This window comes from Bos grunniens, chromosome 29, assembly GCF_055505025.1.
Source record: "Bos grunniens cultivar Pamir isolate PY7600 chromosome 29, Bosgru_T2T1.0, whole genome shotgun sequence".
NCBI lineage: Eukaryota > Metazoa > Chordata > Mammalia > Artiodactyla > Bovidae > Bos > Bos grunniens.
In genome coordinates this window covers 8750101-8777175 of record NC_141193.1, presented here as the reverse complement: position 1 = coordinate 8777175, position 27075 = coordinate 8750101, and the positions used below count along the sequence as shown (strand labels likewise).

At 60.2% G+C, this 27075-nt stretch overlaps 1 protein-coding gene and 1 long non-coding RNA gene across 6 annotated transcripts in view; one reads left to right on the top strand and one right to left on the bottom strand.

The window, feature by feature from the left end:
* MACROD1 (mono-ADP ribosylhydrolase 1) overlaps positions 1-27075 on the bottom strand; it is a 154038-nt gene that overhangs the window by 43527 nt on the left and 83436 nt on the right. The gene's annotated exons all lie outside the window — the stretch shown is intronic.
* LOC147341958 (uncharacterized) lies at positions 9870-15036 on the top strand. 2 transcript variants are annotated; one of them, XR_015157815.1, is made up of 2 exons: positions 9870-9991; positions 14293-15036. It is a non-coding gene; the product is annotated as an uncharacterized LOC147341958 (long non-coding RNA). The 2 variants fall into 2 exon arrangements; XR_015157814.1 differs by lacking the exon at positions 9870-9991 and adding an exon at positions 12246-12396.

Below are 27075 nucleotides of genomic sequence, written 5' to 3'. Positions count from 1 at the left end.
TTTCTGCAGCGAGGCCCTTTTCGTGGGGCAGCTGGAGGAGGGGCACCCCACTCTCCCCCGACTCAGGAGGTTGGGGGAGCCTGGCCCCACAAGGACGGGACCTGTTGGACCAGGTGCGGCTGGACCTGGCTGACCTGGTGGCCTGGACTGGGGGAGGTGCAGGCCATGTTTCCGGGGCCCTGAAAGGCAGAGGGGGGGACTCGGTACAGTGTCGTTCAGCCCCAGACTCGGTGTGGACTGGGGTGCGGCTGAGCACCTTCTGCCCTGATTCTGGCATGAGTGGGCGCTGCGGCCACCTGGCTGGGTCCTGAGGACGCAGAGTCCAGAGGCGGCTCCGAGGGTCTCCCGGGTGGGGAGGGGGAGCCGGTTGCTGGGAGTGGTGACTCGGGGGCCCCACACCCCTGCAGCCATCAACTGTGTGATTCCCCAAGTCCCTGCACGTCTGGACACCCCAAAACAGGAAGCGGCCTCAGCCTCTCTGGGGGGACGGGAGGGTATTCAGAGCCAGCCATGTGGAAACAACAGCAGTGACTGAGTCCTCACCCTAGGCCCAGAGCTCCCCAGGCATGTCTCACGTGGTCCTCAGAGCATCTCTGTGCTGTGAAGTATCCACTGTCTTATTACATGTGAGGAAACTGAGGCACGGAGGGTTGCGACCACAGAGCTCCCGGGAGGCAGAGGTGGGATCTGAACACTGGCGGTTACTGCCTCTGGTCGGGGCCCCACAGAGACCCGGGTCCCCCTTGGTCCCCAGGCTCCCCTCTTCCAAGGTGAGGGTGCCCCAGAGGAGGGAACAGGGGTCCCCTGCTGCAGACGCCTTCGAGTGTTGAACTTAATGGTCCTCAGGGCCACTGTGGGGCTCAGGCATCCTTTCCTGCCTCACAGACATGGAGACAGAGTCTCAGAGAGGCAGTGTCGTTCGTACCAAGTCAGGGCAGAGTGGGATTTGAACCCAGGCTCTGCATCCCCCATGCTGGCTGCAGGGCCGCCCACAGGGGTGCATCAGGGTAGCCCTGGGCAGTGCTGGCTTTGGGACTAGGACCCACGGAGGGTCAGGCTCCGGACGTCTCTGCTTGGCCCCAAGCCCCCTTCTCACACACTGCTGACCAGCCCGCTCTAAACTGTAGCGGAAGCAAAGAGTGTGCTGTGTGGAAATGTCCCCCATCCCTGCCCTCTAGCAGAGACACTCCCAGACAGTTAAGAATTCATACTCAATCCAGTCACTCACTGGCTTTCAGATCATCCGTGGCTCCCTGTGTCCTGAAACATGGACCAAAGCCTGGCATTTCAGACCTTCCCAGCCTACCAGCCTCTCCTCCAGACCCTCCCCCACGAGGCCTGCGGACGACATAACTCACACTTCAGCTGTTCCTTGGGTCCAGAAGGCCACCCTCAATCCCCACTTTGGGTGACTGGCCATCTCCAGCGGAAAGCTGCCCCTGACTGCCTGCGGGAACCAGCCCTTCCTGCCTCCCATCCCCCAGCGCTGGGCAGGCCTCCCTGTAACGTAACTCTGGAGTGGAATCTGGGATTCGTTAATTCATCCAAGCAAGGCTTCCTGAGCCTGAGGCTGGTTGATAAATGGCTTTCCCTTCACAGCAGCCCTGAGAGTGGGTGGCATTGGCCCATCTTATAAAAGAGAAACCAGAGACTCAGGGAGGCTCCGTCTCCATGCCAAGGTCCCCAGGCTGAGCTGGGGCTGAAGCGGGGTCCAGGTAGGAGTTGTGATGGTCATGATTAGGTGGATTGTGTCTCGCACCTGCTGGGCGCGGGGTGAAGCCTTAAATGCGGGTCTCATTTGACTCTCACAGATGCTCTGGGGTGGAGGTGGGGACTGCACTTGGAAGGTGCATTCTATAGGTGGGAAAACTGAGGCTAAGAGGAAGGGAAGCCGGGAGGCTGCGCCCTAGCCCCGCGCTGCCTTCCTGCGAGCCTGGGGTGGGAGGCACAGGGCTTTCCCCGTGTTCAGTGTTTCCAGCCTGGAAGTGTCACTTGAGCAGGGAGGTGGGCCAGCTCTCCCCTCCATCCCCCGAGGCCCAAGCTGGCTCTCAGGCTGCACCCGGCCTTGGCCAGGCATCCTCCGGGGGAGAGGAGGCCGGGGAGGTGGTATGCCCAGCAGCAGGGTGGGCATGGGCCCTCCTCCCCCACGGCAGCTGCCTGCTGGCCCGGTGGCCTCACAGACAGACAAGACTTGTGAGAGCTGGGGGCCTTCAAGGAGAGCTCAGCTCTTGCTGGTAGCTGCTCAAAGGCCTCATTGTGGCAGGAGGGCCCTCCGTGGGCAGCTGCCCCCGCCGCAGGCATAGACAGAGACCGGCCTTTGTGCCAACACACTGCCCCTGCCTTGACCTGGGGTCAGCAGGACAGAGGCTCTTGTCTGCAGGAGGCTGGGGTCTCTGTGGGGAGGGGCTGCCCTGGACTCTCGGATGGCCGGGAGTGGGTGTGGTCAGTCTTGCCCAGACCCAGGAACTCTTCCCAGATCTGGCCCTGGAGGGTGCTGGCCCCTGGCCTGACTCAGGCTTGGGGAGGAGGTGTGGAAGCTGACGGGTTAATTAAAAACAACAACACAATAATCACAGTAATAATGACAAGAGCTACTGCTGTTCACAGAGTTCAGACTGTGTCTGGATCGGCGTGTATGTGTACTGTCTCCTTGATTCCTCAGAGCAGCCCTACAGGTTGTGAATAGTTATTTGTCCCATTTTAGAGATGAGGAAACTGAGGCTCTGTGAAGGTGACATTCGCTGCCTGTCACGTAGCTCTCGGGGTGCCACCGGGACCCGAGCCAGAGCCCATTCTTAAGTGCGTTTCTGCTGAGCACCCAAACGGCCGCGATGGTGCACGGAGGCAGAGTCACTGCCCGCCCCGCAGAGTTCCAAGCCCTCGACCTTGAGCTGCACTGCAGCCCCTTGTGAGGGAGGCCCCGTCACCCCCTTTTAGGGCCCAGGAAACCCCCTCTGGGAGATGTGTGGGTATCTGGCTGGTGAGGGGCAGGCGGCGTCTATTTGGGTTTCCCCTGCGGCCGAACCTGCCACCTTCTCATCCTGAGCTGACTTGGTTTTCCCATCTGTGAAATGGGAGCTGAGCCTGCATGGCACCTTCCTAGGGGACCCCCAGGCGGAATCTTGTCTGTAGGTCCCTTCGTCGCTAGGGCTTGGCTGGGCCTCTCCTCACCACCCCCAGCGCTGCCCCTGGAAGTGTGCCCCAGACTCAGATCCCACAGCCTTGGGGAGGGGGCTGAGCGTCCCCTGGAGCCTGGGGGCCTGGGGATCACTCACAGCCAGCCTGGGCCTGGATGCCGGATTAGAAATAATTAATGCTATTAATATTCATAACGCGCGGCCTGGTGAAATGGTGAGGGCGATCATCTGCTCTTCCCCTGGGCTCGCTTCCGAGGATGGGCAGTCAGGCTCTCGGGCCCTGACGCCCCAGCACCGCCTGGGCAGGCGCCGGCGACCCCCACGGGGAGCCAGTTGCCGGGCTCCACGTCCTCTGCTCAACCCTGCTGGCTCCCTCCAGGACTCACACCAGCCTGTGGGTGGGGGCGATGGCTACGTTTCCCAAGTGAAGGACCCCAGTCCCAGAGAGACAGGCGGTCCCGGAGGACGCTCAGCTCCCAAGAGGCCGGGCCAGAGCGTGGTCCCATGACGTGACTCTGAGTCCAGTGCTCTCCCTGCCTGCCCACGGAGGGGTAGCCGGCCTGCCGCCCTGGGGGTGGCTGCTGTCCCGTGGGCAGAGTCGCAGGCAGCCCTTGGGAGGACAAGCTGGTCCCAGCCCCGCTCCTTCCTGACCATGTAGCTGTGGATGCATCTGGGCCCACTCCCCCACTGTGTAACCCCCACTCCCAGGGGTCCCCCAGGGAGGAGAGTCCCCGCTCCCAGGGCTGGGTGCAGTGAAGGCCACACAACGTTGATGGGGTCACCCAGCTGTTAGACTGAGCAGGTGGCTCTCGGCCGAACCATGCTGGGTTCTAAGTGGTCCAGCCCCACTCCCGCCCCGCACCTGAGGATTCCCACCCAGGAAGGACAGATTTGCATTATCCAGGACAAACCCTGGGGTGTGGGTCCAGGGGTCTGGGCCCAGGTACTGCGCCTGCCTGGGGAGGGAGGAGACCCCATGGAGGCCTGCCTGTGGGTGCAGCTCCAGAGCCCCAGGTTGGAGTTCCTCTAGCCGCTCACCTGGCCTCCTCTCCAGGCCTCAACTTCCTCATCTGTAACATGGGGCCAGGGATGCTGGGACGGGAGCGTGTGGACAGAAGCTCGTGTCTTGTGGGTGCCTGGTCAGGGAAGGGAAGGGGCTGGGCTCCCCCGGGTGAAGCAGCTCTGGGAAGACACCAGCATTGACAGCCCCGTGGACACCCATGTGGGTGATGGGGGGGGGGTCTTCAAGTTGGGAGGGGGCAGGGACTCTGGCAGCTTGGCCTCACACTGTTGGTAGTGAGAGCTGAGCTGCGGCCCCGCCCTCCCCGGGGCCTGGCTCTGATGGAGCCTCATCCCTGCTGGGCAGGGGCACCCTCGCTGGAACCTCGCTTCTGGCTCCTGGGCCGGTGGCAGAGCTGTCGGCTGAGCAGGCTAACAGCTGTTTGTAAGGAGGCTAAATCTGTCCGGGGGCCTTGAGCCCCCACCCTGCAGCTTCAGTGTGGGCTTCAGTGTGGGCTGTGAGCTGACGCCCCTGTGCGCCCGGACCTGGGCCTAAATGACTCTGCTCTCTGAGCTCAGGGTCCTTGAGTGCCAAGGTTGGTCCAGGGGGCCAAGGTTGGTGATTTCCTCCCTGCACAGCAGGCTGGCCGGACTGCCTTTAGGCCCTGTCCATCACATGGGCAGGGCTAGGGCCATGGACCCTCAGGGGGCTCCCTCCCACCCCCACGAACACTTACACATCCTAAACCGATGGACAGAGGACCCATGGCCTCTGATCTCACTCCCTTCTCATCCCCCAGGGAATCTGGGGCCTAATTGGGGTCCTTTGGATCTTGGGGGCCACTCCCACCCCATCCCAAAGTCCTATCTGTCCTCTCTTGGGGGCTTCGAGGAAGGCAGTGAGTGAATATTCCAAGGCCACTTGGTCCCCACGCACCGTGTTACGGTGTTTATGCCATTTCTGCTTGAGAAAGAGGTGGGGGCTGCCCGTGAACTTGGCTGGCGTCTCAGGCAGCGTTTGGGGGAGGAAAGCAGGGTCTCCACACCAGTGCAAATTCCTTCCTTGGTGATGCCCCACCCACCTTCTTCCAGTGAGAAAGAATACACTCCAGGCCAGGGGACGGCTCCAGACAGGCCACCGGAGCCTCAGTTCTGAACCAGGGATGCTCGATTCTGAATCTCAAAGGGCGGCGGGAAGCTTAGATGAATTTGTCATTGTTTACTTGTTAAGTTGTGTCTGACTCTCACACAAATGAAGACTGGTAAAAACCATTTCCGGCATTGGTGCCTTATATTCGAGGAGTTACGAGAATTGTTTTCTGACTGTGGGAAAGGTTTGAAATGTTGACACAAGAGATTAACCTCTTTGGAGGCTGGCAGGATGGTTGGGATCAGAGTGGCACGCAAGCCTCCTTTCCTTACCCACTGCCCTGGGCAGACATGGCTAATCAATCTCAGCACTCTCTGCTGAGCTGGGGAGGGCCTTCCTTCCTGCAAGGGCAAGTTGCCAGGCATCCCTGGCAGGTGTTCTGCGGATGAAGAACGAGGGCTCAGGGACTTCCCTGGGAATGCAGGGGGACCCAAGTTCGATCCCTGGTCAGGGAACTAGATCCCACACGCCACAACTAAGAGTTCTCATGCTGTAACTGAGAAAAGATCCTGGGGACTTAGTGGTTGAGAATCTGGCTTGCTATGCAGTGGACACGGGTTTGATCCCTGGTTGGGAAACTACGATCCCACGTGCCGCAGAGCAACTCAACCTGAGCGCCGCAACTACTGGGCCCAGCGTGTCACGACTAGAGGGTCGGTACGCAGTGAAAGACCCCGCGCGGCGCAACAAAGACCCGGTGTGCCACATTAAGACCCGACGCAGCCAATTAATGAATTAATATTTTAAAAAAGATCCTACATGCCGCGACTAAGACCCAACACGGAGGAATAAATAAATAAGAATGAATGCCACAATCACCCAGTCTCTAGAGGTGGGACCTAAAGCCAGTTGTCTTGACCCCAGAAGCTTCGTGATCGTGGGAGCTGGTGGTGCACAGGCTCCTTGCCCAGATGGCGTTCTGCCACGGTGCCAACAGCCCTGGCTCGAGCTTGCCCAGCTCCCCGTGGGACAGGCACGGTGTGGCCAGGCTCAGCCTCTCTACTGCGGACATCCCTCCCTCCCGGCCTGCTGACCTTTATCGGCTGCAGCCTGCCTGTGCCTCTAATTACGGCCCACTTACATTCTGGGCTCTTAACTGCAGCCAAGCGGTGCATATGAATGTGGGACTTTTGACTCCCGCCTGGCGTGCTGGGCCTGACTGTGGGGTGTGTGGGTGCAGGGTGTGGGGTGTCGCTGAACAGCAGTCACCCGGCTGAAGTAGGCTGGGGATAGTGTCCGGGCCATCCTCTGGGGCTGGGCCCTAGGATGGGCATGCTGGGGGGCCGGGGGGTGCTCCCCTTCTCAGCGCTAGGGCTGCCTCTGTGTAGCTTCATGCCTTGCTAGGAGGTAGTTCTGCGGGCTTCCAGGTTACCCTTTTAATTAAGCCAATTAATTAGTGTCTTTAATGAAGCAGATTAACCAGGCTGGGCTCTGCAGACGGGGCTGTCACAGCCCACGGCTTCCTGCAGGTTGGGATCTGGAGGTGGCTGCCAGACCAGGCCTGCGGTCCTGAGGGCCTGAGATGCGGGGTCAGGGATGTCCGTGCGCCCTGTGGGAGTGTGGCCAGAAACCCAGGCCTGGATAGGGGCGGGCAGGCAGGGCCAGTCTGAGGCCGCACGGATGCTTCTGGATCCAGATGCCTCGGCACACATGGCCCCAGAGCTGGATCAGGTTGGGGGAATGCAGGGATCCTGCCTGGGGGTGGGGGTTCAGGGGAATCAGAGTCCCTCTCTGGCTGCTCCCGGGCTGGCCCTACAGCCGCCGGCTCCAGAGCCCCTCACTTGCCTGCAGGTGGGGAAGGAGATGGAGAGGGGAAGGGTCTGCTCAGGGTCACCCGGGAGCTAGCAACAGGGCTGAGATGTGAGGCCACGTCCTGGGGTCCTTCCACACCATCCTGCCCACCTCGCCCATGGCCTGGGGGGGGGCGTCCTCACCAAGTGCTTCCTGCCCACTGGGCACCGTTTGAGTGCTCCACCCAGGTGGTGCCCCTGACTCTTATCTCCAGCCCAGTTCAGGAAGGGAGACCTGGCCCCGGGTGGCAGGAGATGCCCCAGCCTGTGAAAGTCCTGGCCTTCCCCCACCAGGCAGGAGAGAGGAGCCAGGTGGTAGCTGGGGTCAGAGGGCAGGTCTCAGCTCAGAGAGGAGCTTTGGGAAGGGACCAGGGAGACAGGCACCCGGGGAGATGGTCACCCACCGGTGTGAGCACCCACAGCCGAGGGCACGGGGCAGTGTGGACCTCCAGAGCGGGGCGATGGCAGCCACTCCAGGACGGCCGAGCCGTGTAGAGGCCACTGGCTCAGCCACAACAGGAGAGATTTAGGTTAGACAGAAGAAGGACCACCTGACAGCAGGGATTATTAACAAGTTTGCGAAGAAGGCAGCTGCTGCTTCCCCAGGAGGCTGCGCTCAGCAGCGAGCTTGATGATCTGAGAGCTTTGGGAAACACGCTGCCCTACAAACACTGGGCGGTGTTTCCAGCAGATATCAACAGAGGGGCCGCTGGGCTCCCCGGAGGGCGCCCTCAGGCCCTCACCCCTTTCATCCCCTCTCAGGCCAGAGATGCCTGACAGGGTATAGGCTAGCAGCCAGCCATTGAGTCCCAGAGAGTCTTCGGGCCAAGGGCAAGCCGTGGAACCTTCCTGGGCCTCAGTTTCCTCATCTCTTAAATGGGCAAGTCCTTCCTGGGGAGAAAGATGACCTCGTCTGTCACTTCTCAGAGAAGACAGAAATTCCCCTCTTCTTGCTACCTACCCAGTTTCTAAACTCTTGCTCCTGGTCTCCACCCCTGCCTGGCCAGCCCTTTCCTTCCTACCTTGAGGGGTCTTCCCTTTGAAATTCCTCTTTTCTTGAGTGGCCAGCCCTCCTCAGATAGCATTTTCCAGGCAGCTTTTAAGGACTTTGAGTGCCTCCTGTTAAAAACATTCCCTGGGACTTCCCTGGTGGTCCGGTGGTTAGGAATCCACCTTGCAACACAGGGGACGTGAGTTTGGTCCCTGGTTGGGGAACTAAGATCCCACATGCCACTGAGCTGCTGAGCCTAGGCGCCACAACTGGAGAGCCCATGAAACACCCTGTATGATGCAATGAAGATCTCATGTGCCGCAACTAAGACCCAACACAGCCAAATAAATAAATAAACATAAAAAAAACCTTCCCTGAACCTCCTCTTTCCCTCTAGCTGCAGCCTTCTTTCTCTCTTCGCCCTCACAGCTGAATTTCTTGAAACAGTTGATGAATCTCCCACCTGCCACTTCCCAACGCGCTGAAGTCTGGCCGCCACCTGCCTTTTCTTTTCTGTGCTGACGTGGCCTCCTCCAGGAAGCCTTCCCTACTTCACTAGTCCTGATCCAGAAGCTGACCCTCATTCACAGCCAACTGATGTGACCTGAGAGCAGCCTTAGGCTTTAGCTGTCCCCGAATCTGCTGTGCCCCACACAGGGAGCCTGGCCTGGATGAGGTGCTCCCGTGGGACCAAAGCAGGGGTGCAGGGCAGCTCTGTCCTCCATCATCTCGTTTACCTTGAGAGGGACACTGCGGGGTGGGCAGAAGACAGGACCAGGAACAAGCGCCATCATCACACTCAAAGACACCTCTTTAAATACCAGCTGGAAGCAGCCTGGTTTCTGGGTGGGTGGAGTTGCCCTTCATTAGCAGGAACCACAGGGGACAGGAGCTTTGCACAGCCTGGGGGTGGGGAGGGGAGGCAGAGCCTGAGCTGGGGTGGGAGCAGGCAGCTCAGGGTCTGCCTGTCCCCATCGCACATGGCCCCCCGCATAGGGTCCAGGAGGAGCTGGGGGGCACCTCGCCCGTGTCCTTGCCCAGCACTGGGCATAAAGTGACATTTTCTATCTATAGCGCGGCTCCTACCCATTGTCTGTCCCCGCCAGGCAGCGAGCTCTGCAGAGGCAGGAGCCCCAGCTCTCTCCTGGTCCCCAGGGCCTGGCACGTTAGACCAGCAGTAAACGTCCACGGACAGACGGCTGGAGGGTGGGTCTATTCCCCGCTCCCCTGCACTGCTTCAGCTCCCCCTCCTTACACAGAGCGCTGGTCCGGGTCAGTTCTTAGCACCAGGCCTGGCTCGTGACTGCTGGGGTGTGCTCCTGTACCCCCGGAGCAGCCTGGATGCAGCTGAGTGGGGACACGCTGGCTCCCACCGACAGCCACAGGGGCTGGGCACTTGGGGAGCTCTGTGAGCAACTGGGTCCCCAGGAGATATTATCAATCCTCCCCGGGTCTTGGGCCGCCCATCCACAAAATGGGACCACAGCTTGTCCTCCCTGTGGGGAAGGGTTGCCAGACGGATGCATTAGAGGACTAAAGGGACCACAGCCCGCTTTGCTCTCAGCCTGGGGGCCATCCAGCCCTGGGTGCCCCCACCTGTTTGGCTTCACAGAAGGGGCAGAGGGAGCTGGATCTCAGCCCTGTTCTGCAGGCACCCCCTCCACCTCCCCGGGAAACCCGCTGCCCTTCCCCAGCCCTCCCTCCGCATGGCTTCCTGCTCCCTCCCCAGGCTTCAGCAACAGAAGGAACGGCCCCTCCCTCCTAGTGGAAATTCACACCCACAGCCCAACCAAGCTGTCTGCAGGGAGGAGGGTGGTGAGGAACGGGGAGCAGCTGCACAAACAGGAGGCTCCACGAGAGAGTGGACAGACGGACGGGGAGACGGAGCCCGGGTCTCCATCTGTGAGTGACAGCCGGGGGCCAGGTGGGTGCCAGCCCCACCCGGCTCCCGGCCCAGCCCTCGTGGGGTTCCGGGGGGAGGTCCTGAATGTGGTGGCAGTGGCCGGGCTGGTTGTGGTGAAGATGCCAATAGGTTGAGGGACAGAGGGGGCCCTGGGGTCCCAGTTGACCACTGGGGACAACTGAGAACACAGTGGGGGTGCTAGGCCAATCCTGGGGTCTCCATGAGTTGGTGCTGGGGTGGTATGAACCGGCTGAGGCTCTGAGTGAGGGTCCTGTCCCGCCCCCTGCGAAGGTTCCCAGCCTGTCTTATAAATACTATGCTCCCGGACTCAGGGCTCCAGGCTCGTGGCTGGGTCCACACTCCAGGTGCACTGCCACAAGGACAGGCCCAGCCTTCCCACCTCAGGACCCCTGCCCAGCCCAGGCCTGCCTGGCCTTCCTTCTGGTCTCTGCTGCCATGCCACCTCCTCCAAGAAGCCTCCCTTAGTCACCCTGCCACCAGGCCTCTCCCTGCAGGCCAGTCTGCACCACACCGCTTATCACTAAGCCTGCTCTCAGCATGCCCATCAGGTGACCCTGGGTCGCCCCTGTGCCGCTCTTGGCCTCAGAGAGCTGCTAGTTTATAAGGCTGGCAGGTCTCTGGGGCGAGCTGGCTGGAGGCTGAGTTTAGGGGAGGGGACAGCCTACTGCAGTTCCTCCTAGTTCCCCCATCTGTGGACCGAGAAAGTGAGGTTCCTGTGCTCAAGCCAGAGGACTGGCAGAACCCTCGTCTGCCCTGTTCGTGCACGGCTCCAGCTTGATCAGCAGTTTCATGAGGGGGAATCAGAGCTCGTGGGAAGTGACCACTTGGTGCCAGCTCTAGGACAGAGAGAGGAGCCAGCCAGACCCCCGATCCCAGTCCAGGGGAAGCTCCCGGGGAGTCAGGGCTCTCTGGGGCCAAACAGACCATCATGGCCTCTTTTCAGGCGAAGAGAGAGGGGCGGAGGGGCGAGATCCTGAGGCCATCTGGCCCCTCTCTGTCTGGAGAAGGGAAGGGGACTCTCATATGAAGGACAGAGACTCTTACACGAAGGAAGGGGACTCTTACGCGACTCGGGGAGCCCCAGAGGGCACTTAAGCGTGTGTCCTTAAGGCAACCCCGCCCCAGCACCCATCATCCCGAGGGCCACGGTGGAGGGGGGCTGTGGGAAGGTGTCCCCCATGCAGGGACCTTCCCAGAAAGGAGGGCCTGACACTCAGGGATGCTGGAGCATTTGCGGGAGGAGGGGGGCGGGGACCGTCCCTTGCTGGGCATTGACTCCGAGCTCAGCGCTGTCTGAGCCTTCGGTCCGGGAGTCCGCTGAGTTCTCACGACCACGCGGACAGATGCAGAAGTGGAGGGCCAAACTGGTGAAGGCACAGCATTTGAACTCAAGTCGGGTCCAATTCCAGAGCCAGTTTCTCGTTCCTGCGTGCCACCCCCGGGCCTCTGTGGCGCACACGGTGTGCCCAGGTGCCCCCCACCCCCCCCATCGCTGGTCTGGAAGGGCGGCCGGGTCCTCCTGGGCCTGCTGTCCCCGCCCCGGCCTGTGCCGGCCCTCCTGGGCCCGCCATCCCCACCCCGGCCTGTGAGCCACGGCGTGATCAGCTAATATCGGGCGGTGCCGTGTGCACTTGCAAGCCCATTAGCGTCCTGTTTTCCTAATACATGACAGACTATCACAGCCCCCAGTGGCGCTGCGTTTCTGAGCACTGTCCACCCACGGAGTTATGAATCCTCTCCTTCGGAGGCTGGCAGAGGGAGCGAGGCAGCTGAGCGGGGTGACCCGCTCGTTCTCCCCTGAGGGAACCCTGAGATGGGGCGGCCGGGGACCCAACTGTGTGCCCCTCACTTCTCACCTCGGCTCCTGGCCTGAGTACTCCTGACACTTAGGAGAAGAGGCAGCCCTGGGCAGGGCTCGGCCTGGACAGTAAGGTGGAGGTGAGGAGAGCCGGACCTGGTGACTGCTGCCCTGTATGCCAGGCCTGGCCGGGGGTGGAGGCGCACCTGTGCTGCGTACCTGGATGGTGGCTATCAGGGCAGGCCTCTCCCTCGGCAGCTGCCTGGTCCTTTCTGGCAGGGGCAGCAGATGCCCCCCCCAGGCCCCGAGATGCTGTGAGGACACCAGGGAGGGGGGCAGCGGGGAGCCAGCAGCTGTTGGGTGTAGTGGGCAGGGCCCTGTAATTGGGCAGCCTGTTCCCAGATAAGGCGGATGACACTGAACAGCTTCCCGCTCCACGCGGCCTGCGGCCGCTCATTTCCTGCTCCCGCAGCCGGTGATGCCAATTACCTCGCCTCCTGCTCGCCAGCGGCGGCTTCTGGGGCTGCCAGACGATTCCTCTGTCATCGGCCAGGCCTGGATCCTCTCTGGAGAGCAGGCAGGCGGGTTTGGAGAGGGCCGCAGCGGGGTGAGTGGGGCCAGCAATGGGGATGGGGGCGGTAGCGGGCATGGTGAAGGTCGGGGTGTGACCCAGACCCAGGCCATCCCGGGAAGGCCCATTTCTTTCCCGGCCCCACCCCCAGAGCGGGTTCACCATTTGCTGAATGGGCTAAGGAGCTGGCGCGCTGGCATGTGAACAGAACGGACAGAGCTTTGCCCACCCCTGGCTTTCCAGTAGCATTCCCCAGTCTTGCCACTCCCCCATGGCCCAGCCTGCTTTCTCTCTCTCCTGGGCGCCCCCCACCCCAGACGACCCTGAACATGTCACTGACCCCTCGGCATCCACTATCTGTAAAGTGGGGTGATGGAGGCAGTGCCCTGGCAGCAGGTGAGATGAGAGCTCAGGGTGGAGAGGGCAATTTCCTGCCTCAGCGCCCCACAATCGAGCCATGCCTGTTGGATGAGTTCGGGTACCCATTTTACACTGGGTAAACTGAGACTCCGGGCTTCCCAGGCGGCACTAGTGGTAAGTGCTGCCAATGCAGGAGACACAAGAGACACACGTTCGATCCCTGTGTCGGGAAGATCCCCTGGAGAAAGGGCATGGCTACCCACTCCAGTATTCTTGGCTGGAGAATCCCATACAGAGGAGCCTGGCGGGCTACAGTCCACGGGGTTGCAAAGAGTCGGACAGGACCGAAGTGACTTAGCATGTAAACTGAGGCTCACCCAGGGGTTTGACTAGTGCTAAAGGTCCACGTGGAGTAGCCCCTGGTCCTTCTCCTCTGATGTGAGCCCTCCAGAAGATAGACCTGGGAGAAGAGAGAGGGAAAGGGCAGCTGGTTTGAGAGGAGCAAAGGTTGGCTCCAGACCACCATCACCCTGAGGGGGAGGTGGGAGAAGCACCTATGAGGTATGGTTTGTGAAGACGGAACACGCAGGTTCCAGCTCCACTTACGATGGCTGTGTCCAGCCACTGACTCCAGGGGTGGCGAGCCCCCAAGAGGGGTGGCACCAAGAGGGGTACTTGTATAGGGGGTGGGAGATGACCTGTTCTGTGGGGGCATTCCCGGGGCCTTCCACAGCTGGGCCAGGCGAGGTCTGGGTCCCCCACCCATACCTGCCTGCAAGGCACCCCCACTCTGACTGGAAGAACAGAGGCTGTGGGCAGGGAGGTGCCTAGATAGAGGGCCTGTGGGGGCAGCCCTGCGGTGGAGCACATAGGGAACCCGAGGTCTAGGCCCAGAGATGGGTAGGTCACCCGGCAGCTCCAGGCCCATCAAACTGAGGCCTTCCTCTCCAAGGTGTTTGGAATGCGCATTCGGAGGTGGAGCCCCGGCGAGCTCTGCTGGCCTTGCGGCGGGGCTCCAGCCACCGGCCCCCGCCCCCACCCCCCCACCCCCCGCCCCTAGCGCCCCGACTGCTGCTGGGGTGCTGGGGGGCGGGGGTCCCGGGTGGCCCCACAGGCCGGGAAGGGCTAGGAGGCGCAAGGATGGCTAGGGGCCCTCTCCCACACGGCGTGGGGAGGGGGAAGCGGGTGACCAACTCCCTAAGGGGCAACTAACAGACCAATTAAGCTGCCAATAAAAATTTTAATCAAGTAATAATGCACCTTACTTTGTTTAATTAGTGTTCTGTCAAGTGAATGAATATTTAAGGCGCGGGTGGCGGTGCCAGCATCTGCCCAGCGGGCAGAAAGGCCGAGCCCACATTTCAATCGTCCTGACAGCTCTCCGCCCAGGGCACCGATTGCCGATACCGCCACCCGGGAGGCCCAGGGGCTGCACTCCCGTGCAAGCAGACTGCGGCCGGCCCCGCCTCAATTTTCTCATCTGTCAAATGGGAGCAAGAGTCCAGGCGAGATCTATCAGTCCTTAAAAAAAAAAAAAACAACCTTGATTTTTTTTTTTTTCTGGAATCCCAGAGTTCCAAGTGGGTGCGGAAGGCCTGAGACCGCAATGTGCTATCCCCAAGTTTACAGCGCCCAGGACGCCCAGTGTCTGTCAGAGGTGTGGCTACAAGGTCAGAACAGTGTGCGCCTGGTGGGAGTACCCGGAGAAGACCCCAGCCCCGCGATACCCTGGGAGGTGGCCCCTCCACACCCACCAAGCCGTCCTCAGGCCTGTGAGATCCAGGCAAGGACTGTCTAGGCTATCCTTTCATTCATTCAGCTTGGGGGCTTGATCTCTGTGCCCCGCCCAGTGTATCTTTCCTGGGACAATTCAGGACGTGCGCTGCATCTCCAAGGCCGGGTCTTGGAACGCTGCCCCCGGTCGCTCCCCTTCCCCACGCCTCTCGGCCACGGCGGGTGTGGGCGGCGGACCCAAGCCCTTGGCGCCCAGCGTGTCAGCCCGCCCACCCTGCGGGGCTTATTTGCATATTCATACCCTGGGCGGGCATGCGCATCGCATCGTCTCCGGGTGGGCGGCGGGGTATCCTTTACCCGAGGCCTGTTCCTCCCTTTTCTTCATGGAGAGTGCCCGGCGCCCCTCCACCGCTCTCCCCAACCACCTGAGAGCCTCGTGCTGGAAGGACTTTGGTAATTATTTGTTTCAGTTGAGCTGTTTTCAGTCTAGGCTAGGCTGAGTCTTGTAATGAGTATGGATTTGCCAGTAAATAAGTCCCCCGCTTCTAACCCCTGTAATAAATGCATTTGGAGTAATCTGGCGATCACGCGGTGTAATTGCTGGCTGTCAGGGCAGATGGATGCGCCGCGCGCTGACTTTGCTGCCGTCCGCCCTTCCTTCACGCTAGGCCTCCGTCCCGCCCCCAGCTGGAGGTGAGGGCCCTTCTGCTAGTGGAGAGGAGCAGGCCTGGCCTGCTGCGACGCCAGGCCAGCCTCCGGAGCCTCGGGTCACTCCTTGCGCCGGCTCGGGCTTTCTAAGTCATCTGCCTCTAACACCGTAGCCAGGGCCTTGTTCGAAATGCATGGTCCTGGGTGTTGCCCCCCCTCCCCTCCCCCCCCCCGCCCCCGGCCAATTTGCAGGATTGAATTATCTGTGGGTGGGATAATCTGCATTTTAAAACATCTTTCTAGGCCCCAGTTTAGGCAGCCGGGGCACTTTTACAAGCATCCCTTAGTGGAATATCAAGTCCAGTTTACTTTTCAAAGGAGTAACCAACACACCCAGGTACCTGGCCACCCCATCACCCATCCTTTCCATTCCTTCTGTTGGCTAACTTTCCAAATACTGCCTTGCTCATGCCTCTGAGACTCTGTCCAAGCCTCTGCGTGGCATGCCTTGGCCCCTTCTCTACCTGGATGACTGCCTGGCCTTGCTCAAAGGCCCCCTCTTAAGTAAAGCCTTCTCCAACTTCCCTAGACAGGGGTCTCTCCTCTTCACTCCTCCGGCTGGGCATGCAGTCGTCTTCCTACACAAGCGCCTGGTCCCGCCACCCTATGAAGGCTGCGCCTTCCCCTTGCTTCTCCAAGCAGCCCCCTGCACCCTGCACAGTGCCTGGCATGCAGTAGGCGCTCAATCACGGAACAAGTGATGAGCCAAGTTTGTGGGCCGACTTGGACTGGGCTTATCTCGAATCCCAGGTCTCCTATCTGCCAAGTCCTCCGCCCACACCCTGGGACCACCTGGATGTGGACAGGGCACATCCCACCACCTACGAGGCTGAGGGAAATGTCACAGGTTCCAGCCAGTTCGGCCCAGCCTCCTCCTGCATGCTGACACCCACACTGGGGTGAGAGTGAGGTTCTTGAAACAACTCGGTCAGCACGTCCTGAACACCCACCCCGTGCAGGCTCGGTTCCAGGCGTGGGGTGGGGGGTGGGGGTGGAGCCACAATGACAAGCTGTCATTCCATGAGACTTGCACATGGACACCCCAGCCGCAAGGGGACAAGGCCCCACCTCCTGCCCTCCCTCCTCGCGCTGACGAGGTTAAGCTGGTGGGAGGGCTCAGGAGCTCAGTCGCTGTGGTGCAGTCTCCTTCCGAATGGAGCCTTTCAGTGCAGTGTGGGCAATGGAAAGGCCACGGCTGAGTGGTCGAGGGCACAGACGCAGGAGCGGGGCGGACGCAGGCTCTGTGTGCCCTGGGGCTGGTCGCGGAACCGCACTGTGCGTCAGGTTCCTCACCGGAGCAGTGTGGAGAGTGTTCCTCCTAGGGTTAATATTGCCCGCGGGAGTTAACAGTTATAAACACCTGGAAGACTGCCTGTTCTTCGGAAGTGCCACTCATGCGTCAACTAAAAACACCCCGCATCTATAGCAGATGTCAGGGCAGCCCAAGGAATGAAGGAAGGAGAGGAGGAAGACTCGCAGGGGAGGGGACGTTCTGCTTCTTCCTGAAGGATCAACAGGAGTTCATCAAGGCATGAGAGGAGGGCAGTCAGTCTCCAGGCCCCCAAGAAGCCCCCATTACTGGCCAGTGACCCTCCCAGCAGCTCTTTCCCCTCTGCTTGCTGAAACCCTTGTGGGAATAAAACCCCCTGGACATGAGTGAGGGGTGGGTGACATGGGTCTGTGTGCCGGAGGGGGCGGGAAGTGGTGGGTAGCAGGGACAGGCCTCGCCGTGTGCTGAATCCGGCTCCCCCTACACGGGCAGCGAGGCTGGTTCTCTCGCCTGCCTGTCAGCCAGCAATCATGTTTAATAAAGGCCCCAAATTAGACAGCCGAGCATAAGCACCTTCGGTCTAACAATGCAATTAGCACAGACAAAGCCTCCCGCTTCCTCCCTGGCCCCAGAGAGGGTGGCAGAGGGCAGGGGACGAGCCGGGCCCTCCCCAGTGAGCTGTGGAGAGGTTTGAAAAGGAACCGGTGATAGACGAAGAGGTGACAATGAATCGCATCCCAGTGACGGCGCCCCTTGTTGTCAGGCGGCCGTGGGGAGAGAGCGCATCTCGCTGGATCTTTGTAGGTTATCTGGCTTTGAACAGGGACACCCACACATACCTGAGGTGCCCCCTCCGAGCCCCTCAGTCTCTCTGAGCCCCTCTGTCCTGCATCTTCTCTCTTGTCTTCTGAGGACAGATGCAGGCTGGGTTTACATGAATAAAACATCAGCAAAGTGGGGGGGGAAATTCCCAAACTGCACAGCCTGGGCTTGGGGGACACAAAGCAAGCAAGCAAGCGATGCCAGCTCCGTGTGCAGCCCTGCGGGTGCCAGGGGTAGGTGTCTCACTCAGGGAGGGTCTGCTTGTTCTGGGTAGATGTGTCCAGTGCCTCTGGCTCCACAGGGAGGGGGCATGGGGCCTGGGAGGCTAATCCGTGTCCACAGTGGGGCCGGGGCCCCAGGGGCCTGACTCCTTAACTTTGGCCTTCTGCAACTGGAACAAGCGGTCTCTTGTTTTCTCTTGGCCAAGTTGCCAGAGCCCTCCGGCCTCAGGCCTGCCCTGGCTGGGCCTGTGGGCCGGGTGTGTGTGTGTGCGTGACACACACGAGACCTGCTGGCTGGTTGTGGCGTCTCCTCTCCAGCCCCGTGAAAACCCAGAGTGCGTCCCGACAGCGTCAAGAGCAGGGGCAGAGGGTGCGGCCTCTGGCCAGACATGGAACAGTCCAGAGTAGAGAGCACTCAGCTCCCCGCTCCCCTCTCCCCTGCCTCGCCGTAAGGCAGCGAGGCCTGACACCCATTCCCAGAGAAGGCTGGCGGAGAGGGGGCTGCCAGACAACACCCGGGGCACTCATGGCCAGGAGCCCAGAGTTTCACTGAGACCCTAATCAATCATGTGTTCATTCCTTCCTTCCTTTCCTTCAATCACCGAGTGCCTCCAGAGCCCACCCAGGACACGCCAGCCAGGCAGGAGGGACACCGTGGTCCCTGAGATGGATTCGGGTCCTGTCCTCCCCCCTGCCCAGTGCAGTCTAGTGGGGGGACAGGCCAGACATGGGGCAGTGACGGTGCTGGGGACATGGACTGTCACGAAGGAAACCGTAACAGGCGCCCGGCGTGGGGCTCGGAAAGGCTTTCCAGAGCAGAAGTGGGCTAGACGTGGATCTGGAGGTGCGGCGGTGGTGCTGGCCGAGGAAAGGGCTGCAGGACAGCATTTCAGGAGAAGGGCCAGGGTAGGAGAGGCTCAGTGGTGAAGGGGCAGAGGTCAAGAGTTGGGGGAACGCTGAGCGTGAGCGGTGAGGCAGAGGGCAGTGGGCTGGGGCAGGGTGGTGGCAGGCCACGTGCAGGAGGCTGAGCTTTGCTCAGAGGTGGCCGGGGGCTTGGAGGGCTGTAAGCAGGGACTGACGTGGTCAGATCTGCCTTTTAAGCTTTCCCTCCTCTCCTTCCTCCCCTCCCAAACCCAACATTTATGAAGGCCGTGGTGAATGTGGCAGAGTGTGTGCTTGTCTTGAGTTGCTGCTGCGGCTAAGTCTCTTCAGTCCTGTCCGATTGTGCAACCCCATAGATGGCAGCCCGCCAGGCTCCCCTGTCCCTGGGATTCTCCAGGCAAGAATACTGGAGTGGGGTGCCATTTCCTCCTCCAATGCATGAAAGTGAAAGTGAAGTCGCTCAGTCATGTCTGACTCTTAGCGCCCTCATGGACTGCAGCCTACCAGGCTCCTCCATCCGTGGGATTTTCCAGGCAAGAGTACTGGAGTGGGTGCCATTGCCTTCTCTGTGTCCCGAGTTAGAGAAGGTTTAAAAGATGAAAAAGATTCCACCGACGCTGGGTGCACAACCAGCTGGTGGGAGAGGATGTAGTAAGGTTCACTGCAGCACTACGAGAGCACTACTCATCCTGCCTCAGGAAGGCTTCCCAGAGGAGGTGACCTCTGAGGGGGCACTGATGGATGAATAGGAGTTTGCCAAGTGGCTCTAAAGGTGTATTTAAAGAGCTACTCTCCTGGGGACATGTCTGCCTCTAGGAAGCGTGAGAGCATGGGGAGGCAGACTGCTTCCAGGTGCTTCTGCACACTTGGAGCCACTTCATCCTCACAAGGCTCCTCTGAGGACGCATCTTACAGAAGGGCTGCTTGCCTGGAAAGCAGACAGCCTGAGATCACTCAGCTGGAGAGCAGCAGAGCCGGGATTCAGACCCAGGCATCCGGCGGCAGTGCCCACACTGATCACCAGGGGCACTGCTCTCCTGTGCACAGGACCCTGCTGTGTCCATCCCTGCCAGGCACTGCTAAGGAGGGGCCGGAGCGTCACCAAAATCCCAGCCCCTCCCCCATGCTGGGCGGACCCTGGGGAGACCAGTGGGGAGTCCAGTGACTCCCAGTGACCAGTGTCCTGGTCCATTTGCCAGGAGCTAGCAGCTTCCCAGCTGGTTAAAGGGCAGAATCTGAGTCTTGTTTCCTCCTGAGCTGGGACTGGCTTGGCTGAATGCAGCTGGGGGTAAGGCAGGCTGGATGGTGGTGGGTGGGAAGCCAGGGCGCCCACCTGTAGGGGCAGGCAGGGCTAGGACATGGGCGGGGAGAGCCTTGCTGGGCACCCGCCGGCCTGATGGGCACCCGCCGGCCCAATGGGCACAGCAGCTTCGTCAACAGAACACTGGGCCTCCTCCCCGCTGCTCGGTCTCCCCTGGAGAGTGGTGAGGGGGAGTCCATTATCAGGCAAATAGCAGCTACTGATGTGAAAATGAAATATAGATTCAATACCTGTGCCTTTCGGCTCACAAATCATGCCCCCGGCCCAGGTGACAGCCAGCACAGACGCCAGCTCAGACAACAGAACAAGGGAGAGCAGACTTCAGCTACCCCCCAAGTTGCCAACAGTTCTCCCTGGGGCTGGGGACCCAAAGCAGAGACCAGGCTCTGGCTCCCTGCTGCCCGCAGGGGGTGATGGCTGGTGGCTCTTGCACACACATCACCTGGTGTCCCCAGCACAAGCCCAGGAAAGGAGCTGCCCCAGTCTGCAGCATCGGACTCAGGCGGCCCTTGGGGGCCTGGCAGGCAGGCATGGCCCCACCTGGGAATTGGGGGTGGCTCCAGAGATGTTGGGCTTCCCAGGTGGCACTAGTGGTAAAGAACCCGCCTACCAAAGCAAGAGATGGAAGAGACACCAGTTTGATCCCTGGGTTGGGAAGATCCCCTGGAGGAGGGCATGGCAACCCACTCCAGTATTCTTGCCTGGAGAGTCCCATGGACAGAGGAGCCTGCGGACTGCCGTATGTAGGGTTGCAGAGCCGGACACGTGCACACACACCAGAGCTGTTTGCTTTGTAGACTGTGGGTGGCTACCACCCCCTGCACCCCCAAAATGGGCACTGAGGGGTCCCGGAGGAGCTGAGCGGCCCACTTCCTGCTCCCGTCCATATAGCCTGCATTCACTCGACTTTTACGAGTGGGCTGGCAGTGAACTCATTCCCGTTACAATGCACTCAGGGACCCTGACAACTAATTTAATTTAAAACAGCCTGGCAATAAAAGCTCAGAACGGAAAACCACCGAGTCTTGGGGGTTATTTAACAAATTGCCTCACAGATAAATACATTAAAATGATTCTCAAACCAGAGTTGTGTGAAGTTAGAGTAAAATTAAGAAAGTCGAATCAAAATGTAAATTAATGGTGTTGAGATACAGCGTTTGAATTGGCAGGAGTCATGCAAGGGGAGTGTTGGCAGGGGCCCTGCCTTCTGTTCAGGTGACATGGCGCCTCCGGGCAGTGCCAGAAACCCCTTCTGTGCCAGGCGTTGGGGAGCTGGGGGCGAGGTGGCCCCAGCCACACCCAGCATCCTGCCAGGCCCACCCTTCCACCTTGGGGGACACTTAGACCTACCAGCCCTGCAGATACCCTGTCTGGTTCGCTCCCTGCCGCTGGGCCAGCTTTCATCATGCCCCAACCTTTCAAAACGGAGGTGTCCATCACACCTGTGCTGCCAGCTGGCATCAGGAACTAAGGGATATTGGGCATGTAAGGCCTGGTGCAGCGTGGAGCCTGGGATGATGATGGAGGCTGTTATCACTGTCACATGTATTTCCTGCTGAGTGAGTCTCAGATCACCCTGCAAAGCCTGCAAGGCCAGCGTTCCCATTCGACTGACAAGTAAACTGAGGCCAGGGAGGCACAGGCAGAAACAGGAAGGGCTCTGCATGCTGAAGGGCTTTTGCCTTCATCTCTTCCAGCCAGCATGGAGGGTCCTGGTTTCACTTCTCTGGCTGTGTCTCTGTTTCATTCCCTGCTGAGGGTGGAGGAGCTGGGGCTGGGCTAGCTGCCAGCCTGGTGCTCAGGTGTGGGCCGCACCCCATGATGGGCACGCTCTCCTCCACTGTGGGCCTATGCCCCCAAGCAGCCCTCCCAGCCTGGCCAGGGCCAGCCTCTGGGCTTAGCCAGAGGTGCTCAGAACTGTAGGGGACTTGGCGGGAGATGGTAACCCCCTCTTTTCTCCAGGTTGGAGCGGCCCCAGGTGCCGACAGGCAGCCTTGGGAACCTTATCTGGAGCTGCCTTTCTTGATAGTGCCACCAGCTAATCAATCTGGGAGAGAAGAGAAGGCGGAATCCCCAGGGAACAGCGGCAGGGCGAGCGTGAGAATGCAGGCGACCCGCTCCCCCAGCCGGAGGAGGGGCAGAAGAGGGAGGCAGGGAGAGCAGTAAAGCACTGGGGGTGTGTGTGTGTGTGTGTGTGTGTGTGCACGCGCGCCCGCGAGCTAGGGGGTGCGGTGGATGTCTTCACCTGGAATCACAGCCCATCACAGCTCTGAACCAGGAGGGGCAGGCGCTGCCAGGCCTGGCCAAGGTGCAGCCTGTCCGCTGTCTGTGCCTGGTGGGGTGGGCGGCCTCCCTGGTCCGCTCCAGGAGGGGGTGGGTCTTACGTGAGCACAGCCCCTGGAAGCCTGGGTGGGGAGGTGGGGGTCGTCACCCCCTCACAAGTAGCCCTCCCAGATGTGGGGCCAGTGTGCGGGGTGGGGCTGCAGTGGCTGGACCCCCGACCTGGGCAGCAGGAGGCAGTCCCCTCCCTGTAGAGACACGTGCAGAGCAGGGCGCCCACGTGGGAGGGGGCACGGTGGCACCCCTGAGCCTGGTCTGGGCAGCCGGTCCCCTCAATGCTTCACCATGAACCCCTGCGAACTCATGGTGCTGCCGATGCAACAAGCAACTTATTGACAGTCATTAAGTCTTTAGCAAATGGTTTCGGGAGAAAAAATAGACATGACGAGGATTTATCTTGGGCGCCCATCCCAGACCTCAGCAATGAAGGAACGTGCTCCCCTGACCCCCACCCTCCTCTGGCGCAGGATCCAGGTCCTTTTGCAGGGGAGCAGAGTGGTTGAGGGGAGACCTGTTGGAAGCTGGGGGGCTGGGGCAGAGGCGTTGGCAGGTACCAAGCTCTCTGCTAAGGGCTCCCGGCATCTCAGTCCTCACGGTGGCCTTAGGGAGAAGATGCTATTATTATAATATCCCTTCTACACACGTGGCAACTGAGACGCCCGCCAGTTCGTGTGGTCAGGGTCATACAGCTGGTGGGTGACAGAGATGGGAACTGAATTCCTGCTGTACTGTGAGGTGACTGAGACCCACAGAGCTGCATCGGAGGGCTAGGATTCTCCTGGCCTTGGGCAAGCCCCAGAGCCTTTCTGAGCTGGGGTTTCCTCTCCTGTGAAATGGCTGGGCTAGGCGTGGGGAGGAAATGCGTGGGAAGTGTCTGAAAAACTATAAAATGCCAGACACATAAGAGGCTTCCGGAAGCTTCCCCATCCTGCATGCAGGTGAATGGAGGGTCACCTGAGGGCCAGTGGCAGGTCTGGGCAGGATCCGACCCGCCGACTGCTCGGGGGAAGGTCTGCGCTGCCGCAGTGAGGAAGGAAACACCAAAACTAACTTGGCATGCTGGGGCCACGGGGCCGCCCACCTGATCGGGGCAGATTTAACAGGACTTTGAAAAATAAAAAATGTCAAACAGCAAACCGCTGCCCGCTCCTCCCGCTGCAATAAAAATGGATTTATTTGTTCGTAGAATGAAATTTAATAACTTTGGTGGGAGATGAGGCGTGAACAATAATAGTTTTTTTTTTGCTCTTTGACATTTTGGGGGGGAGACGGGGAGGAGGAGTCGGGGGTGGGGGCCGCCCGTCTGGGACACTGTTGGGGAGGGGGATGCTGGGGTCAGCGTCCTTGAGGGGCTGTGCTCCTCCGTGCGCTGAGGAGAGCGGCCTGTAGTCACTGCTGCCAAGAGCAGTGCATGCACTTCGTCAAACCTTCCCGTTTCCTGTGCTGGCCACAGTCGGCCCTGGGTTCTCCCTGAGCTCCCGTGTGGGACTCCAGGCTTTTGCCCTGCGGGGGCCCTCCGCCTGGGGTGGCTTTCTGCCTTTGTCAAAAAGTTCTACTCATCCTTCAGAGGTCCCTCAGAAAACTCTTTCCAGGCTCCCAGGGCACCCCTAGCTGAAAGCAGCCTTCCAGCCCCCCAGACCCCCCCACACCCATGAGAGTGATAGTGAAAGTGAAAGTGAAGTAGCTCAGTCGTGTCAGACTCTTTACTACCCCATGGACTGTAACCTGCCAGGCTCCTCCGTCCATGGGATTCTCCAGGCAAGACTACTGGAGCAGATTGCCATTCCCTTCTCCAGGGGATCTTCCCCACCCAGGGATCGGACCCGGGTCTCCTGCACTGCAGGCAGACTCTTTACCGTCTGAGCTACCAGGGAACCCCACTCCTCTACACCCCTCTATTAGCACCAGCTCTCAATTTCTACCCACCACAGAGCAGCTGTCTGGCAATAAGTACTGAATGAACGCATGAGTGAAGGTTACGGCCGCAGACCCAGTGTCTACCTTTCCCTGTAACCCGGTACGGCCAGGGCCAGGCTGAGGCCAAGAACAGAGTCCCTTTGCCAACTGGGCTGGGTCCAACCCGGGGCCTTCCCCAGACCCGGGGCACCTGTTCCTGGCAGCTTCTGCTCCTCCCATGGCACCTCTCTGGACCTCGGCTTCCCCATCTCCGAAGTGGTTGGGGGTGGGGGGCGTCTCCACGGGACCGGTGCCGTTTGTCCAGCAGGAGACCCAAGGGTCAGGCGAGGCAGGAGACTGGGCCTGTGGGAGGCCCTGAGTCGGGACTCACCAGGGCAGGCTGAACACAGGGGTTTGGGAGTGGTGGGAGGCCTGGGAGGGCGCCACAAGGAGCCCCTCAACCCTCCCAGTGGCGCTTCCAGCTCCAGGCTCCGAGAGGCCTGAGCGGCCGAGGGGGACGAGCCGGCTCCTGCGCTGTGCCGGCAGGTCGATAACAAAACAAACGCACTATTGACCGACCGCGCACTAAATCCTCCCGGCAGACAAGATGATGTGCGCCCGAATCGACTGCGGAACTCGTAACCCGCGCGGCCCTACCCCGCCCGCAGCCAGAAAAGTGGGCAGGGCGGCGGCCTAGAGGCCGGGGGGCGGGGCCGGGGCGCCGGCGAGGAGGGGCGGTCCTGCCCCGCGCTGGGCGGGGCACCGGGAGGCAGGCCTCGGACCGCAGACGTTTAGGGGCGGCACCGGGAGGAGGCTTCCGAAGTCAAAAGTGCAGGGATCCCAGAAGCTAAAATTAGGAGGTCAGCTGATCCAGCTCTTTTGTTTTTAATTAAAATAATTACATAACATCAGATAAACACAAAAAATAACACGTGGCATCTCTGTAAGTCAGGAAACATAATGATAAACCATACATTCTGAACCCACCATGCAAATTAAGCCCAGCGGTTAAATGCCCAGACTGCTGGGTTAAAATACCGGCTCTGCCACTTCCCGCTGTGTGGCCCTAGACTCGTTGCCTCACCTCTCTGTGCCTTAGTCTGCACAACCTAAGGTGGGGTAATAAAGGGCAACCCCCCACCCCCCACCCTGGCGATCCGGTTGTTCCGAGGATGAAATCAGTTCAGATTTCGAAAGAGCAACTGCTCCCCGTCGAATCTGGGATTTCTTTCTTTGCTTCCTGTTGCAGTTTCACTCCACGTGTGGCCCAGGGGCCCCTCACCTGATCTTTTGAAGGTCTGTGAACTCCAAGACTCCCTGGTAAACCTGAATATCTCAGGGAGAGGGTTCCTATTCCAGGAACAGGATCAGATTCTCAAGGTGAGCCCCCTGAGAGTAAAGACCCCTGATCTGCTCCAACTGTCCCATTTTATGTGGGGTCCTGTGGCCCAGGGGTGGGGCTCCCTGATGGCTCAGATGGTAAAGAATCTGCCTGAACTAGGGGAGACCTGGGTTCAATCGCTGGGTTGCGAAGATTCCCATGGCAACCCACTCCAGTATTCTTTCCTGGAGAATTCCCATGGACAGAGGAGCCTGGTGGGCTGCAGTCCATGGGGTCGCTTAGTCAGACACGACTGAGCGACTAAACACAGGAGAGGGAAGCATAGAGCCCCACCGGTGATCAGCCAAGGTGAAGCTGGCAGGCCAAGAGGGTGCTGATGGTTCAAAGGATGCAAGGAGCCAGGGAAGGGGGCCAGAGACTCCCCCTCGAGACACCCCCAGAATCCCTCCCCCACTGCAAGGTTCTGAGGGCCATGGGGCCCCAGGCTCAGACCCCCAGGGCTGCCTGATGCTGGATACATGGTGTCTGGTTGTAACCAACGTGCTGTCCCCAAGCCATTGTTCTGTGGTCTCTGTAGACCCCTGCTGCCCCACACCTATCGTGGCTCCTTTCTGAGGCAGCCAACACCGACCCCAGGTCGCACAGGTCTGCCTCTGAACCCCACTTGCCACTTTTCGGCTTTGGCTCTGGCCAGGTTACCTAGCCACCCAGAGCCTCAGTTTGGGCATCTGTAAGATGGACAGAATGAAGCTGAGAGGCTTGGGGAAGGACTGACTGAGGTCACGTGTGGCCCTTGTTAACTTATTAATTCAGAATCAGTGCCAGTTCCTGCCGAGCCCCGGCCGCCCAGCTCTGGCCCTGGTTCAGTGGGCGCAGCTCATAGAGGCGCTGGGGCTGCACAGCTGCGGCTGGGCGGGGAGCCTGTGTGGTCTGGCGCGTCAGATGGTGTGTGAGTGTGTGTGTGTGGGTTCTCGCTTCCTAAACACACTCCTCAGGGAGTAAAAGCTGGGCCTCTGCAGGGTAAACACTGCAGCTTCCCACGGAGAAACCAGCCTCTAGCGTCCCTGGAACTTTGCAGGGGCCAGAGCCAGGCTGTGGGGTTGGAGCCCTGGCTGGACTGACAGTGCGGGGGAGGGGGGCTGGGGCCCTGGCCTTTGGGGGTGCCTTGGGAGGTCCAGGCACGGGAAGAGGGGGAGGTACCTTGCCAACCCACCCCCAGGACGTCCGCACCACAGGCCACCTGTCAGCCTAGCCGGTCAAGAGGGAGGTTGTGGGGCTGCCCCCTCCTTACCCTAGTCCTGCCTTCCCCCAAGGAATGTCGCCTGGAATGTCACAAGGAGACTTGAGGCTGGTGCACGGCAATGGTCTCCCTTTATGATGGGGAAACTGAGGCACAGAGAAAGGAAGGGTTTCCCCAAGGCCCTTGAAGCCTATTTGTGCGGTTCTCTCTTCTCTCTACTGGGGCAGGGGTAAGGCTTATATGGGAAGTTCCCTCACATTTTCTACTCCCTGAACTCCTATGCATCCTTCAAAGCCCCAGCTCTGGGAGAACTTTCCTGACCCCTGCCCTCTCACCTCTGAGGTCTGTAATCACAGGTTTCTGTACTGAGCCCTAGTAGGTGCCCTCACCCTGGATCCCACAAGATCTAGGACCAACCCTGAGAGGGAGGACTTGTCTGCATATTACAGAGGAGGAAATGAGCTCAGAGAGGTTGAATTTCTGGCTCAAGGTCACGCAGCAAATACAGCGTGGACGAGCAATGCCTCTCTGTGTCCTTGACCTCCCTCTCTGCATGCCCTCCTCTGTAGCGCTCCTCCC